Raw genomic sequence first — 18878 nt, forward strand, 5'->3', positions numbered from 1 at the left:
TTTCCTTATATGTATATAGTGAAAACTTAAAAAATCTTTTGTGAAAATCCAAAAGAAGGTAGAGCTTAGATATTTGGAGTGAAACATGTTCTTGTTGATGTCTACCAGGTTTGTTCAAATAAAACCCCTAAGGTCAAAAATTGACCTTGCCCCAGGGAGTCATTGATTTTATATAGTAATTAACTGTGAAAAATCCAAAAAAAGGTAGAGCTTAGATATTTTTGCATGAAACATGTTCTAGTGTTATGTCTACCATGTTTATTAAAATAAAACCCCTAGGGTCAAAAATTTGGCCCCGCCCCAGGGGGATCGATGTCGACAGTCCCAATCCCCAACAAGGTCAAATTATTGTTTTCCTCTCTTTTTCTGTCATTTTTTATTAGCTCACCTCTCTCTTAGTGACATTCGTACTGTTTAAATAAAATGGCTGCCAGAAGCTAAAATTAAAAAACAACGACATGTTTAAACCCCAAAATCCCCCACTGGTTCAATTTTGAAATAAATTTTACACCAACAATTTTCTTGGTTTACATTGTACAAAAAATTGTTTAGATTTAAAGCTGTTTCTTTGTTTTCAAAAATTGGTGCTTCTGGGGGTGAAAAGGGGCTTGACTTTGAAACCGTTTGACCTATTTTCTCAGCGTTGAAGCGATCCAGGGGCTCCTCTGGGGGCCCTCTTGTTTTCATTGCCCTTTTACAGCATGAGTGTTAACACATATTGCGGTGATCTTTTTTATGAAATTACAAGAAGAATGGGGATCGTCAAGCCCATTTGCAGAAAAAATGCGGATTAGCTACAAGGAGGATATTGTCATTCAGCCTATTTTCATCTACAATTTGGGGGCCTTTCAGAAAAAAATGTTTGCACAGAACTTTTATTCATTGGCGTAAACATTCAGTCTGATCCAGTTATACATGGAGAGTTGCGGCCCTCTTGAATTACATGAGCTAAAGGGGTAATTTCCTTTTGTTGTATTTGAAAATTGAACCATTGTTGTGCCGCCTCTAGAGTAGTGGGACCCATATAGGGCGTTACATGTTTCGTCGTCTGTCCATCACAAAACCCTTGTCCGGACTACTCGGAAACTACTAAGTGCAATTTTCATTTAAACTAATACAGGAAATGAGAATTACATGTACCAAGGTTCTAGTTGTGTTTAGCTGGCAATTTTCGGTTGATTTGGAATAAAACTGGTCTTTTATACCCACTAAAGAAATTTCAATGAAACTTTACAGGATTGATTGACAGCTCAAATACTTGCACGTATTACATGAGTTTTTTCCCTGGTTGAAGGATTTTGGCCGGGGTTTATGGCTCCCTTGAATAAAAACCCGTTTTGCCATGGAAATGATTTTTTTTGTCTTGCCCGTTTGCTGCAAAAATGCATTTTTTCTATCACCCGGCGGGCACATGATCCCCGATTGGGTCTTTTTGACGGGTAGTTGTTTCTTTATGAAAGTATCTTTTGGGTTTTAACAGCCCTAATTATTTTTGTCTCCCTAAAAACAAAAAAAAACATGTATTAAATTTTAGCCCTTTTCTTTTAATGTAAGGGGTTGTGGAAAAATTTGCCCTGAATTGGGTTTAAAAAATAAAATTGAATGTTTTTCCAAAAAAATTGCCAAACAAGCCATTTATGGTGGTTTTGACAAAAAAAAGTATGCACATAAAATTTACTAAAATCTTTTTTGATTCGAAAGCCATTCTCGGAAAAAAATTTTCCCAAAACCTAAGATATTTTGATTTTTTTATTTTTGGTTTTAGGGTTTTCGAAGTTTTTCCTGGTTAAAATATTGATCATTAAAGTATTTTTAAACTGTTTAGGTATTTGATTTCATGTGTAAAGCACATGGTCAAATGTCTTCTTAAAAGTACCGAAAAAATAACAATTCTTGATCTTGAGCGAACAAAGCACAAACAGTCTTCAGGTTTTTTAAAGTCCAAGAACTTCCAATAAGGCTATTGGGAATCGGAACAAGCATTTTACGCTCGTATTATACATGTATGCATAAATCCTATTTATTAAAGCCATTTAAATGGGTTTTAACAAGAATGGAGAGCATTGCAAGGGAAATCCGTAGTAACTACTGCAAATTTAACTCTTGTATTAATTATTCATTTGAACAATCAATCGTTCGAAAATGTTTTTGTCCACTTTTTAAAAAAAATAGCAGAAATTGAAAGAATTAGGAAGTTTTGGACGCAAAAACGTTGCTTCTTGTTTTAATGTTTTAAGGCCTTTTAAAATTTAATTTTTTTGCAACAAGGTGAAAATTTGGAGTTCTGCCCTTAATGAGTCGAGTTGCAAAAGAAAGACGAGGGACAGGAATTATGCCATCAATGATTATTTGCTGTGAATACGTTACGAACCTTCAGGTTCGAAATTTTAATTACATTGTTACATTTAAATAAGATTTATTAATTAATAACTTACTGTTACGACAGATATATTGGACTTGATATAAGTCTTCAATTTAAGCTATAAGGACTATTAAATCATCCTTTGCGAACTTTTTATTCCCAAAGGGAGAGTCAAAGCAGATGGCAATATAACATATTTTGACACAAAGCCATTGTTTATTGTTAGAGGAAACATTGTTTCGATTTATATATCGAAGTGAAAAATATTGAAAATTTCTCTTATATTGAAAGTCGCGACCTTTAGATATTTCTAATTGAAAATAAAATATTTTGCGGCTTAAATCTATCAGTTGCAACGTACTGGACATCTATTTTAAACCCAAACATTAATTGAGTGGTGGCACGATGGTCGAAATTGTATCCCAAATGCGTTGAGTTTGTATTCTATTCTAAGGACTGCTGCGTTGGTTCAAACCCCGCCAAGGGGGGCAAGCCGTTTTTTTTTTGCGCGAGCAAGACACCTTACACTTATTGCTTAGTACTGGTTGGTTCCTGGAACGGATTCGAGTGTTTCAATAAACTTATAGCTTCCAACACAATCGAACTAAAATAAATTAGTATAAACGATAATAAAGTTACATGAAATGACAATACAGTCTAACCTGCCTATAGTGGTCAGCAAGGGAATGAGCTAAAAATGACCGCTACAGACAGGCGATCACTGTATCCAGGTTGACATTTATTGTAATATGTTGTGAAAACATTTGGCTCTATATGGATGTATTCCGTTAAAATAAACTAATTTTTATTACAAAGGCAAATTCATATTACAATATGCGGCGTGCACGATAAAGTTAAACTGTAACTTACATTAAAACAGAGTTCTTGTGTGTGTGTTGTTCTTGTATTTTTGGGTGGCAGTTTTGATTGAAATAACGTGTTGTCTTGGACATAGCATGACGTACTTGGTAAAAGACGGTAAAGTCAATTTGATGACGATACCGCAATATCTCGCTCGAAAAATAATAACGTATCTCATAATGCAAAAAAAAAAAAACAGAAAAAAAGGAGGAAACAAACAAACAAAACGCACTTTTTCAGTTAAAGTTCAAATTACTACAACAATATCAATTAGTGCAAACAAATGTACTAATTTATATGAATTCAGTAATCTGTGGTGTACTGTAAGCTATCACATATTTTTATTTTAAACTATAGCACACATTTAGATTAATTTCGATGGTCCCTTAAATTTGTGTTACAGCAACGGCTCATTGAAATTAGGGGAGCACTATTGCAATTAAAGTGTATAACGCTATACAGCAGTAGAGTTGCTGTCTTTGCTCTGTGTGTGTTCATATTGTGATTACAATAATTACAGAATAACTAGAATGAAAGAAATGTCACTATAATTTATTAAAAGCGAGTAGGACATGCGTTAAATCATTGTCAAACCTACTAAACTAGCTGCGGAATATTTTGTCCATAACATTTTATTCTGTTACACTAATCTATACAACCAATTTCAGTAACTTTTTTTTACTTATACACAACATGAGGATTTTGTTTATATCTATATTAGTTTCCAGTATAACAAATAGGTATATATTAAATAAAGTATACTATAAATATATATATATCCATTTGTGGGGAACTGTCAATTATAGGCTTTGCCTCTTTTCACAAAGAGCAAATACATAAAAGTATATTAATTGCATAACATTACTGGTGATGGAGCAAATACTACAGAACACATATGATGTACAGTTGCGTTGCGTTTGACCTCGCATTAGCAACGCAATGATATGACCCTCCTAATAATAATAACAACAACAACAACAAAAGATTCTTTATCTATCAGAAATAAATATATTGACCTCTAATATGGTTTAACATCAAACAATGGTGAGCGCTTAAAATCAACAAAGAGAACGGGACGTGTTGTATATATACATGTATATCAAATATCTTATCTTGTTATTTCTTAATTGCATTTAGTCTTATATGCAGCCAGACCATGATTACATGATAATTTGCTACTTACCATCAATATATTTATATCAGGAGTTTTCTCGTAGATCGATGTGAAAGTGAAGATTCAGAATCCTTATTTGTAATTAGATGTACGTTTCCAATTTGTGGAGAGACACTATACTAGACAAACTGCAATATAAGCGCATACATGGTATATGACAAATTACATAAACAAAGATTAACCGGAAGCAAAACAATGCTTTCTTATTCAAAATTGTGGTTGATTTTAACAAAAATGTGCGATTTTGTTTGCTTATGATTTTTTCCACCGATTTAATGATTTAATCCATTTTGGGTGCGTTTAAGATCTCCAAAATTAAACTGAGTTATTGTATTTAGTACCCTCAGTACAGTCTGTATAATAGATCTTCTTTACTCATGAAAGCCATTGATTTGCGACAATAATATCTCTGTAATAAAGTTCACAGATCACTACCACTTTATAACTGTTTGACGGGTATACACTTGTGAAAGATCTTTAATCAAAACATTTTTGTCTACATGCCTGTCTAACAAATAAAGCAAGAAGAATAACATAAATCATATTGCACTATTTTTGGAAAGACACATGAAATTAAACGTGAAGCGTGCAGAAATAAGAAAACTATTCAATAAATAAAGGATATTGAATGAGTGTAGGTTCAATATTGAATTTATTTAATTTATTGAAGGAGTTGAATAAAATTGTTTCATTCTGCAAATTCAATGACATAAAGAATAAACCTACACGAATAAACTATTCAGTTCACCAAGAACAGAAAATTAGAACTGTAAAAAATGAATAAATCCTTAATTACGCTTTACACTCGTATTTGTTTCGTCAAAATTTGTATACATGGTCGTGCAGTGCCATTTTTACGGAGTCGCAAAAACGGCATACATATGTAAGTATGTGATGAATATTCTTTTGCTTTATTTTGAAATTGCTTTTAATTATCTAAAATGTCTGATATAAAGGGTTCAGGCTCCGTTTCAATAAGCTTGTTCAGGACCATAATACATTACTTAGCATCGACCTTGTTGACTTTTTATCTTCTTCGGATTTATGGCTTTTTGTTCTCAAACATTTCAATGAAGGGTCACCCATATTGTTAAGGAACAGATTGGACATTTCAAGCTCGGAACCATTCTAAATCGAAGGTTTAGATGATTTTGTCTCTGTCATTTAGTTTGTAGGGTCAAACAGAACATGGTAATAAGTCAAAAGGTTTCACGTGGCAAAATTGCCATGTTAATGGATATACTTAAACTATGACTAAAACTATTGTAAAAACCGGTGTTACGGTACGTTGGCTGTGATGATTTTCCAAAAGAGCGTATGACGAGACCCAATAGAACCGAGCCTGCAAAATTCGTTGGATCTAACCACTTTATTTAGAATTTATAATAGATATTATCAATATTTGATATTTTTTTATCAATATAAGATTTTTAATACTAAACATTTGAAAACCATAATCCTGGAATGCATGAAAAACACCTGCCATGTTTCTGTTTGTATGCATGTGCGTGTGTGCGTGCGCGTGTGTTTTATCTGCATTTTGCACTTACTTTCGTATTGAATTTTCTGTCTTTGGAGAAGACTTGCTATATTATTACCTATTTGTTAATATTTTAACTGTAATATTTTTACTTATTAAAGATATATTTTTTGTAATATGTTTCAAGACAGTATTATCTCAAGTATTTCAGGGGTAGAGGAGACAACGGTATTTTCAAGGAGGCGTTTGTTATAGACATTGTGTAACTAACTAGAGATGTCCTTTGTATTCCCCTTCATTTCGTTATAACATGCATGATACGGGCAAATATTCAAATATGGCAGAGTGTTTGGGACAAGAGACATGGGGCTTTTCATACTTGATTCCATTTGCAGAAATCAATCGTCTAATTTCGGGGAAATTTTTGTAAGATATATTCTTTTATAAACAACTCAGCTAAAAAATAAAACGACATAAAATCGTTTTTTGTGTTGCTGTTTTATAAGAAAAGAATATTTGTTTGTATTGAAGAATCACTGCTTTATCATTATATAAGATACTAAATTACAACATTGTTACTAATTTAGTGAATAACTCTTAAAATAAGTTCCAGAGAGTAAATATTGAATGTTCTGTATTCATGTTCTAAAGAATTATCTCAACAAAGTCTCTACTTTCTACTACTTAGTGTATCGGATCATTTGTTATTTCATCTGAAGTAATCTAATATTATCAAGGACTGAAAGTAAAAAACACCCTTCAACATGATCTACAAGGTTTGCTCGTAATGCTGTAAATAAAGATATTGTATTAACAAACTACTTAATTGTTGTCAAAAGGATGGCGATATGTACGTATCAGTGACCTAAAATATGGAAACTGACGTTAATAAATGTACTGTTTTAGGTGTTGGTGACTTAATATCCAGTTACTGTAATATTGCTCATCTATTTTATACTAGGATTTTGTACAACCTTGCCTTAATGAATCGACATATGAAATAATTACTTTGTAGTGTAATTTCAAAATTCACAGTTTTTGCAACCCCTCCCCCACCACCCGAAAAGGGAAAATGAATGAATAAATAAGAGCAACAGCATACAAAGTAAAACGGAAAAGAGTATCCTTTAAATCGTATATCTGTTGATAACTTCCATTTGTCCATTTCTACTGATACTGTAGACGAATTACAATACTTGGTAGTCGATATTTCAAATAAAAAGTTGATTTGATTTTCATTTATTATGTTTAATGCAAGCATATTTCAAGTTCTGTTTTAAAACAGTATATTTTATGTGTTTCAGAAAGAAAATGAAGGAAACGAGTACACATCAGCCACCAAGAACTACTTTATTTATTTTCACAACTCTGTTTTATGTTATTTATTAACCTTTTAATTATCAACTTCAGTCAAGTAATTTTAATTATACGACAAGAAATGAATGCAAGAACTTCAACACATTTCTAAGAAATATTAACGTAAACATGTTAAATGTTTGGAGTTCAGAGTAAGAACTCATTATAGATTGAAAATAAACTGAAACAAATGAGCCGCGTCACGACAAAACCAACATAATGGGTTTGCGACCAGCATGGATCCAGACCAGCCTGCGCATTCGCGCAGTCTGATCAGGATCCATGCTGTTCGCTTACGGATTCTATAACAAGTAAAGAAACTGATAGCGAACATCATGGATCCTGATCAGACTGCGCGGATGCGCAGGCTGGTCTGGATCCATGCTGGTCGCAAATGCACTATGTTGGTTTTGTCATGACGCGGCTCAAATAAAGGATGAACGTTGACGTCAGTTTAAATGAACGTGTGAATTTTTAATTAGCGCACTGTTCTTATAAGTTATCATTTACAAAATATGAAAATTCATTCTATGGTACCAATTGTTAATACTCGAGATGAAATCTTAATTTTATTAATGTCAATGAATTCATTTTAATGCATGTTCTAATAATTCGGTAGAACGAATTAATTGAAACGTTTGTGCCAAGTAAAATATCTTTAAGATAACATGAAAAAATTTGATATAGTAAATCTACATAGTGCATAATATTTGTTTTTATTTCGGCAAAAAAGTATGTTTTGACGAATTAAATAGATAAATATATACTTCAGGATAAGAAATATATTAATCGACTACTTGATTTATCAGGAGCCATTATTACATTATTGACACTAAGTTCTTGCCTATTTTATTTGACTACATCAATTTGTGAACTCAATCAGGTCTATTGTAGAGGAGATGCATTCAGACAGTAGTTTTTGTCATGACAGGAAAAGACTGTTTAACGCATTAATCGATCCTACAGAGTTACAGCAAAATAATCCTGGCATCTAAAGAATTCTTGTTGGCCGTAGATATATTTATTTATTTTAAGAATTAAATACATTTATGCGAGCCAATTTTCGAGATGAACTTCAGTCCAGTAATAAAATGACAGGATTCACACTGCTAAGAAAACCTTTAACAATGATAAAATGTATTGTAAAAAATATACAATAGTTTCTTGTGCGTGCTTTTTGTTTTGAAAGTTATCTACATAGAAATAATGTATTAGAAATTGATGTAAAATATGGCTGACATTCAGCAAAAGCTTTGGTTTATTTTAACAACAGGCTTTAAGATTTTTAATATATCAGTGATTAAACATTGTTTTGTGATACAACTACTTATTAGATTTATCCCGGAGAAAATGCTATCTCAAATAAGCATACACGCTTGTGAAAGACATGGGACGGTCAAATTTTTTATTGTGGCTTGGCCATTTTGAATACTTAAATAATGCAATGGAAACGCAATTGAAATAAATCACAAAATCAACATAAAACTGTTTTAATTAAGTAAGGATTAAAAAATTCTTACCATAAATGTTTGATATTGCTGGGTTTTACAGTAATGAGCAACATGTAGTTTGTATTTCAATACAAAATGCAATAATTTAGTTGTAAAAATACTCATACAGTGTATTCGGTTTACAGTATGTCATTTATTACATAAACTAGAATTTTCAATACATATTCATTTTATTGGAAAAGAATATTATTTGAAAAACTATAATATTACATAAATATTTTCCTCATGTCACATTATTTTGTTACTTCAACGACCTTTTGATAAAGCAATCATGCGATAATGAAAAAAGAAAAAATCAATTGTTATACTTGTAGATATCAGGCAATGTATGAATGTTTTTGATTCCAATTATCACAAAGTAAACATATATATTACACAGTTATATTTACAGTAAATAACAAACATGTACATGTATTCATCGTTCATTTACCTTATTTGGCTATCACGATGGGGACGTATTGAAATTAAAACATAGCAGTTTGACGAAGTGTACCTTAGTGCGTAGCAAACTGGAAGCTGTGAATTGTGATTATCAAGTATGAACACATCTATGTACTCTTGACAGAACTAAAATTTTGATAGGAACAAAAAAATAATAATTTAACAGTATTTCATTCATGATAGATACAGTTAATACGAATGAAATGCATGTATAATCTTGTTGTAAAATACAATAATAACTTGTAAATTAATAGAAGAAATACCCTTAATGTAACATTGTGTCAGGTTCATACATAGTCAGAATATAATTGTTATTTCAAATACACGACCACGTTGTGCCTACAAGTCACTTAATGATTATAACGTTTTTAAAAAAACATATTTAACTTATATTTATTAACATTAACGAAGTAATAGAGATTCAAACATATAGGTACAAGTATATAAATTTATGAAAGAAACGGCCTTGTTATTCATATTTATAATCGTTACACATCTATTAAGATGCAACTATATGTAATCATACACATCAAAACAAAATTTAGTTTACCAATTGCTCAGGACATGTTAACATGCACATCATAGAAATTAACATTTTTATTATCTATATATAACTACTCGTTGGTGGCAAAGATAGTCTTCACACTCGTGAATTTATATTCATAGTAATTAATATTCATCATAATTATTATTGTACTTTAGTTTTTGAAGTTCCTATCACATTTATTTACTTTTGAAAAGGAAAGCTTTCAAAATGACAACTACATAGATCATTTTTGGAAAAAATTCACATGTACCAGAAGAACTTTTTGTCATTGTAAAGCAAAAACAATAATAAGGATTGAATATTCTTAATAAAGTTGGTTTGCTCTTTACAGAATATAGCAAATTAATTATATTTATGCTATATATTCATTTATAGTTGATTAATATCATTATTAGGACTGGTCAATTCCAGGAAGCGTAATCGAAACTGATGAATATTATTTGCAAGAACATTTCCTTTTATTATTAAACTGAAATGAATATGTTCAATGAGAATAAACTCAATTATACAAAATGCCCTATTTATATTACATTTTTTATATGTCAATTGGTTTTGGAAATGAGGCAAGCCTGCTGCATGAAAATTTACTTAGATGACATTACAAATCTAGCTAATGAGGCAGATTTGAGTAAAATATACCTTATTTGTTGCTCTCGCAAATGTCAGATACGTAATTTGACGTATTTTTTTGAGAAAAGCCAAAACACCTTGCATTCAAGATTCAAAATAATGACATATCGCATTATATATATATACAATGTGACAAAGAAATCGTTTATATCTACCAATTTACAATTATTACAAATCATATTTACATGCCCTACATATAATCCGTGTGTGCTAATACGTGTACTTATAACCTTCAGATCTTTTATTGGTAATGAGGAGTACATCCTTAATAACAATAACACATATGGACATTGCAAAATATTTCACTCCGATGACATTTTATATGAAGCTAATGAGACGTAAACATCTATTCTGTCAGGACCACACTCTCGAAAATTTGTGAATGTTACATCAATATAATCTATAATAAAATAATGAATTTTTACAATCCGCATGCAATCATTCTATCAACAATGACCATGAAATTTTCATATTTACAAATTTACAATGGTCGTAAATTATAACAAAACACCTGTCTTTCATTGTTTAGTCTATGTTAATAAGTGCAGGCTTATTCTCACATATACTGATAACGAGGTAATCATCCATAATAACAAGTACCCGCTGTTACTTTACTCAGATGACATTACACATTACGCTGATTAGCCGCACATTATATATCATCAACAATACTTCCGCTATTCCATTATTCTTTAGGCGACAAATTCAGCCATTTGAAAAACTACTCATGAGAAAGTGTAAATGCCAGTGATATAATTTGAATTCATTGTTACTTCTACATTGGCATTCTATTCAATTATAATTTGCACTGTACATACATATGCTAGAAATGTTTATAAAACCATTTTGATTAGGAGAAGATCCTATCAATAGTAAGGTAAGTTTTAATAAACTCGTGTTGTGCTTACTTACATATTTTGAGTACACAGAATTCAAGTTTTTGCTTAACCATGACTGAATATTTGTTCCTCGACATTCAAAATTCGAATTCAAAATGGCCACAAAGGACTTTTATTTACTTGTATTCTCTAATTCCTAGATAAAACACCTTTTTAAATCTCAGTTTCGTGATATTCTCTTTATGTGTTTGGTGTTAAGATAAACAAAGAAATAAATGTACATTAAGTTTAAGTCACAAATATTTACTCTTAATGATTTTTCTCTATATAAAATAAAATTTATGAATAAAAACTGCTCCCGGACATATTAAACTCTACGTATAATTGCGGGGTTTAAAAACGTCCACGTTCTTCTTTAGACAAAGGCGCATTAACCCTCTATTATAACTATTCATATTAAGTTGTCCTTTAATAAATTATTTAACAATTGTACTCCATGTTTTTGACAGTATTAAACATGAACGATATTTAGAAAGGGTTTTCAGTATACATTATTACTTTTTTACATTTTTGACAAACACTTTCCTCGACCTTAAGAACGCATCCGATTCCATCTTCATGCATTTTACATTTATGAGTTCAATTAAGGTCATTGTTATTTAATCGCAGTCAGACAAAAGCTATTGTCCTAATACGAAGGAAATGATTCACATCATTATCGATCGTAAATAAGACGTCAAACTATGACATTTGCCGATATGTACGCATACTGTTTTGGCATCAGCACTGTAAGCATGCGTTGTAACCTTGTTCCTATTTTTATTCAGTCAGTTCAACAATAATGCTAGTTTAAAACAGTTTCCTTGAAGAAGAAATTTTCTTGGCAAAAACAATAAGCTTTGTGACTTGAAAAATTTCTAAGAGAATATCAATGGTTCATTTTACCTGAAAAAGATAATATTGTTAAACATTTGATCTGTTTGCTTCACATACCTTTGTAATTCAAAACCGTATGCAGGAATAAGAAAACATTTGATCTTATATTTATAAATTTCTTTTTAAATTATCAGAAAGCAGTCTTTGAGGAATTACGAGATAATGTTCCAACTTAAAGCAATCCTCACATTTCATACATTAATCAGATATACTCTTAATCTAATACGTTGAATTTGTGTTAATTCTTCCACATCCAGTAAAACTTTGAATGATTTATCTAAATTCATTTACTCAGCAATGAGAAAAAGAAACGCATAACTAACATATTCTACATCCTTTCTAGCATACGTTTAGTGTGCTTGGTCTTTGTTTTTTTATATGATGTGACAATATTGTAAAAAAAATTGTGTGTAAATTCAAAATTTTGATACACAATAAAATTTTATTGTCCCTTCTGCAAACATTTTATGTTTGCTCTGTGCTCCATATCATGAAATGTTAAATCGTAATGTGATATAGGGATTGTAACTACATGTTTTATGCAAGTAACTCTTGAATTGAATTGAATTAAATTTGTGTTATGGGTTTGCCCCGTTTTGAATTTAGAACAGTCCCTTTGAATTTAAGATACACCAATATCAAAATATAAAAAATGAGTTTCAACAGTAAAAAGCATGGTGAAACTGCAACTAGTGATATAAACTTTTGGTTCCAGCAATTAAAGAAACACGATTATTAATTTAATAGATGAGAATGTACCATCTAAAAGTCCCTTTTTTTAGTTACCAACGTTGTCGTCTTTTACTTTCTACATACACCATTTGGGAATTACCTTTACACTTGGCATTCAAACAAATCAATAATTTACTTGAAACAAAAATGTTATTTTATGGTCATGAATTGTCTAATATCTGACAGATAATTCGCAGATAACATTGTCTTATCCAGGGTGTGATAGCACTTTTAATTAAAACACCAATATATCAAACGATTATTTGTATCAATGAAACGTAAATTTTAAAACAAAATTATACGATGAAATCATGAAATAAAAATTGATAGAACCTAGCTGATAATTATAGGGTTACATTTAGATATTGTGGGCACAATTTCAATCAAGTGGATTGATTTCTTGGGAACGATTTAGGCACATATTTTAAACATTATTTTTTATAATATAATTTTAAACATATATTTTCACGACGAACACTATTCTAGCAGTTTGACAGTTAATAATATGTATGTTGAAAGTGAATTTAAGTTAAATTACCTTTCAAAGCATTTTGAATAATGCCAAACATAACCCAAATTGTAGATGATGAGTGTTAAAACATGAGCATGACTTTACAGATGAAAAGCTATTTCTGATGAATATTGTATAAAAGTAGAAAAGAAACAGTATTATTATGCTGCTGTTATTATCATAACCTTTTGGTGTTCTTTAAATATTTGTTACCTAGAATGTATATATTATTTAATATACATAAAACTTGTACGTTAATAGAATAAAATGTTCTAGAAAAAATATTCCCCAGGTGATTTTAGCAGGTTCGACGATGATTTCACGCTTCCAATTAAATCTAACTGTATGACTAATTTCCTTCTTTCTATGTATTCTGTATCCATTTTAGTCTCAATATCAATAGTCTCATTTTATATAGAAACACTTTAATGTTAATGTTGCAAGTGTTTTAAAATTCTTCATTGCCGCGGGGTCAGAGACACATCTCAGTCGTCCCTTATGTTTTATATAAGCGGTGCATAGAAAATAAGCTTTTAAATCTCCGCGACAAAAACCAGGGAGTTTAAGACATGGGCTTTATTTACAGATAATTGGTCTATATCTTACTTATTATGTACCTTGCTTGAAATTGCACTGTTTGATAATTCCAAAGACACATTGCTTTAAATCATAGCTTGCTCTTTTCTCCTTAGAGCTGATATATTTGGTTTTTGTCAAAGAGGGGTTTCTCTGCATTATCCTTAATTAAGATATGGCATTAAATTTTACTAGGGTTAAGGTCACTGAAACCTATAAAAACAACAACCATAGAATGTACATCTTACACGTAAACTGTCTTTAGTTGTTTATATGTAAGACGTCTTGAGCTAATCAGAAATTGAGAAGCTCCGCACAAAAAAGCAATGCGCTCAACGACAATATTTTGCTTTAGATTTTAGTATTTTTCTGTTCATGTTTAAACACTAGTCATCTACAATTTAGTTTACTGTTGGACACTATTCAAAATGTTTAGAAATGAATGAAAACTTTATAATGATACATAATCATCTGGTGTGATCAGTTGATCCGTGTGCTTTTGTATTAATATTTAAACCCCTTTAATATGCACATGAAATTTAATTGCTGATGTCTTGAGATAAATCACAATGTTTTTTCTAAAAAGTAATTTTTATGGTCCAATACAAGTAATTTAGTTTTTTCAATTGAAAAAATAGACGCCAGACATGAAGGAACAAATGGAATATGCTTAGACCAGTTCGTACCTCGAAAATTAAAAAAAAAGAACGAACAATTTAAAATTGGTACAAAACACTATTTCAAAAGAAATCAACATATGACAAGGCTGTAGATTCTACATAAAGTATCTTAAACCTCTCTACAAAATATTGTTTAAAGTTTCAAAATATAAGTCCAGGTATGCTAAATGTACAGGAATCCAACAACCTATATCTCAATTTTGTGGCAAAAACTCGTCGACCAGGCTGAGAAACTCGCTACCAGGCATATTCAGCTTTTGCTCATCTTGAATTCAGTTTAAGTCTTTGATCGGTGGTTGGAATAAACCTGAATTAAACTGTTCTGTGCGTACCAGTTTAGGAGACTATCAGGAGACTGTCTGAAGAGTAGATTATTACATTTTGCTACCTATTTTGTTTTTGTTTGCTAACCTTTTCTATATATTCATTATCTGCGTATTTATATCCCATATGTTATCTCCAGTAATGTGACTCGTGTAACAGCAGAAATCTTTGGTACTTTTACAATAAGCTTTAAAATAAAATGCACTCGCATTATGCCAGCAGTTTGACGATATCACTAATATTTTGTTTACCATCACTTTCAATTATGTTCCTGATTTTTGAGAATTTTTCTTTCCTGTTACAGTCACGGGTTAGTCAGATAATGTTTCATCTTTGACGGACTCTGTGTCAGTTAGAAATTACAAACTCCACTCATAACATACCTTATTAGACCAAAACCTTATTATAAAAAAATCTGCTTAACCGAATGACCGAGGTTTGTTTAAACTTTTGTATATGCTCTTTTTGTTTTTCAATACTCTCAACGCGTTTCCCAACCATTTTTTAAAAAATGGTCAATGAATGGCTCCTCAATATTGCGATTTGTTTAAAACTGTCGTGATTATACCGCAGATAAGGTATTGAATAGAGCTATTAACAGACGTATCAATATCCATAAAATAGTGCAAAGCGTTTTTGCGCTATCGTGCAATATTCATTACATATCGAACAACGCTCGATTTAAAAGACTTTAGGCTGCAATTGTGATTATAAGCAGCGTTCACGTAGCAGTTGTACGGGTATCTTTCCCCCCGCGCTTCAAAGAAAGAAGTGAAAATTGCTGGCAATTTTTTATTAATAAGCATAAAATAAATGAACAAACAAACATGCACTACGGAATCGGCGTAAAAAAGTGCTCGTTAAACATCAAAACAAATTGATTTACATTTATTTATGATATAAAACTTTAACAATCGAGTTCAAGAATTGTTAAAATGCGAGTCATTATAAATGGTCCTAAATCAGCTTGAGCGAAACATTATGTAGCGTATCGTTACGTGGCGAATCGTTCAATTTCCTTTGATTTCCGTTATAACTGCTAGATTAGATGTACTTCATATCAGTTTTGCAGTTATGCATCCTATTACATCACACTCGGCTATTTTTACTATCTTGTATCCGAAAATACATAATTGCTTTAAATCGACAAAAAGGCATGATACGATTTTATAACCCAAAATAAACCTCTACAAACAAGAGCAATAAAATAGTTTATACATCGACAAGCTTGTTCTGTTGTTCAACCACACGCAAACGAAAATCATGAAGCAAATTTCTCAAGGTTTGTGTTATTTATAAACAAACATTAGATGCATGTGTATTTCCATATTTCTAGTTGTTCAAAACCTAGTCCCAAATATCAGCTTAAACTGAGAGGTTTGCAAGAAAATTGTTATAACGACATTTATACCTTTATCATTCCACAAAAAAAGAAATCTTTCAAAATATTTTGTATGTAACGCTAGCAAATGCTTCTCCATCTCGATTTCTTCAGTCGAAACGTTTCCTTTTCAAAAAAAAAAATGGTCACGTTAATACGCCAAATGAAGCAAAAAAAGAGAAGTCGTTTGTTATTTTATGGTGTACTTTATCTTCCTCCATAAGACACAAATATAATAGTATAAACTTAATTACCGGTACAGTATTTCTAAAATAGGTAGATGTAATAATAACAACAGTAATAAACAATTGAAATTTAAACAAGGTTAGCTGTCATAGAAACTAGTGAGCTTGTTTACTCCTTTTTGGTAGGTTTGGTATTTCTACGGCGTAAAATTGTGCGTAAAATTTGATGCTTAAATTCTTTCAAGGGCAATAACTCAGTAGATGCCGTTGTCTTCATTCATGTCGAGTTGTCACTCATTTTTAAAAATGTTTATTCCAAATCAGTTTCTGTGGTATGATTTTCATGTAATTTTGTTGTGATTAATGCTTCCGAGGGATCACTTTGTTTTCAGACGTTTTTTTATACTTCACAACAGCAGGTATCAAGTGCTGTGTGGCAGCTGTAAAAAGTTGCCCCGTATTTTACTTCAGTTTTGTTATATTTTTCTGGTATTTTGGGATCATTGATGCCAGCGCTATTAAGTGTTGAGAATTAAGTGCCGCTCAAGCCGGTGCCAGGGTGCGTAAGGGATGTTGTACTTATTCATTATCCCCCATGTACAGACTCAATCAAACCGAGTCTGTAATTTTCACGTTATTTTCTGGTGATTAATGCTTTCGAGGGATCACTTTGTTTTTTCTAGACTTTTGTACATGACATGCATTTGCCTTTTATCATACTGCATTATGGTATTATGTTAAATGTTATTATGGTCATGTTTACGTTGATTCATAGAAAGCGTTTAATATACTTAAATTCAATTCGTAAGCGTGGTATTCTTCTGCTCATTTTTCGTAACTGTAAAATCAGATACTTTCGCGACGGAAAACTTTCGCGAAATCGACATTATTTGCAAATTTCTACCTTCAGTTCTGCTTATATATATGAAAGATACAAAGCGAAAATTTATGAGTTTACAATAATAATGTATAGCAAATATGATATAAATTATTTTGCCGGACTTGACTTTATGATTTAAAGCAATGCGAGATTAAAAAAAACTATTAACAACAAGACAAGAAATAAACCAATATAGATATAGATATTAAGAGAAAAAAAAAACAACAACAACAGAAAAACAACAACAACAAACAAACCAATTTTATATTGGATGTTGCTTTAAAACAATTACCGTAAATATGTATATCTATATACTCCATAGACAAAATTATACTTGTAGATATCCATTTCCTATAAAATGGTTCAGCTTTACAGTCTTTTTACTGTATTATTCATCATATACGTACTATATTGTGTCTCGGTATCAAAAGGCTGCAGCAATCCATGTCGCAATTTGATGAAGTGAACATTTTCAAAATAGCACGTAAAGTTTTACTTATGGTATTCTCATAAAATAAATGAATGCAAACATGAAAGCAGACATAAAACAACGGAGTAACAATGGTGAAATAACTGAAGAATGATTAAATTTATCGCATAGGAGATAAAAAGTTCAATGCATGACAAATGAGGGATTTAGTTTTATTTCTTTTTGGGTCATCATATTTTTTGCAATACCGGCTAGACGAGTTTTCATTACCATGATTCAATAATTATGCTACTGATGTATGCCGCAAAAAGTAATAAATCCGTTTATATTTTTAACAATTTTAAGCAGATAAATACTTTACTATGCAAATGCGAATCTGTTGTCAAGTTTTTTTTAAAGTTTATTTATCAGATCCAAAATCATTTTTATTGTTTCTTTGTTACATATAAAATAAGTTGATAGCAGTATCAGACCTTTTTAGAAAATCCTCGAAACTTGATAATTACAGAAATTTAATCAAGTCTTTTTGTGAGTAGACAGACGTAAATAGTTGTTTTTTCCTGTATTCTCACGTGTACAAAGATACATTCTACAAAATATACATGATATATCTTCATGAAGACTTTCAGAACATTATTGATATATGAGTCTGATCAGGATACATGCTGTTCGCTATCAGTTTCTCTACTTGTTATAGGGTTTGTAAGCGAACAGCATGGATCCTGATCAGACTGCGCGGATGCGCAGGCTGGTCTGGATCCATGCTGGTCGCAAACCCATTATGTTGGTTTTGTCATGACGCGGCTCATATGATGTGTTTAAATATCATTGTATAGAAGTTTCATTTCTTTTAAAATGTTTTACAAATGTTCTTTGACGAACAGTAACAAACTGCTATAATGTTTATTTTACTTTGTAAAATGATTATCTATTTCAAACAATAATCGCCGCAAATCATGATTTAACGCTAATTAGGTATGGAAATCAATCTACCTGAACAATTCAGTCACATGATTATTTCTGATAACTGTTAACAAAACAG

Source organism: Ruditapes philippinarum, unplaced genomic scaffold (genome assembly GCF_026571515.1).
Source record: "Ruditapes philippinarum isolate M1 unplaced genomic scaffold, ASM2657151v2 ctg515_1_1_1_1, whole genome shotgun sequence".
Lineage (NCBI taxonomy): Eukaryota > Metazoa > Mollusca > Bivalvia > Venerida > Veneridae > Ruditapes > Ruditapes philippinarum.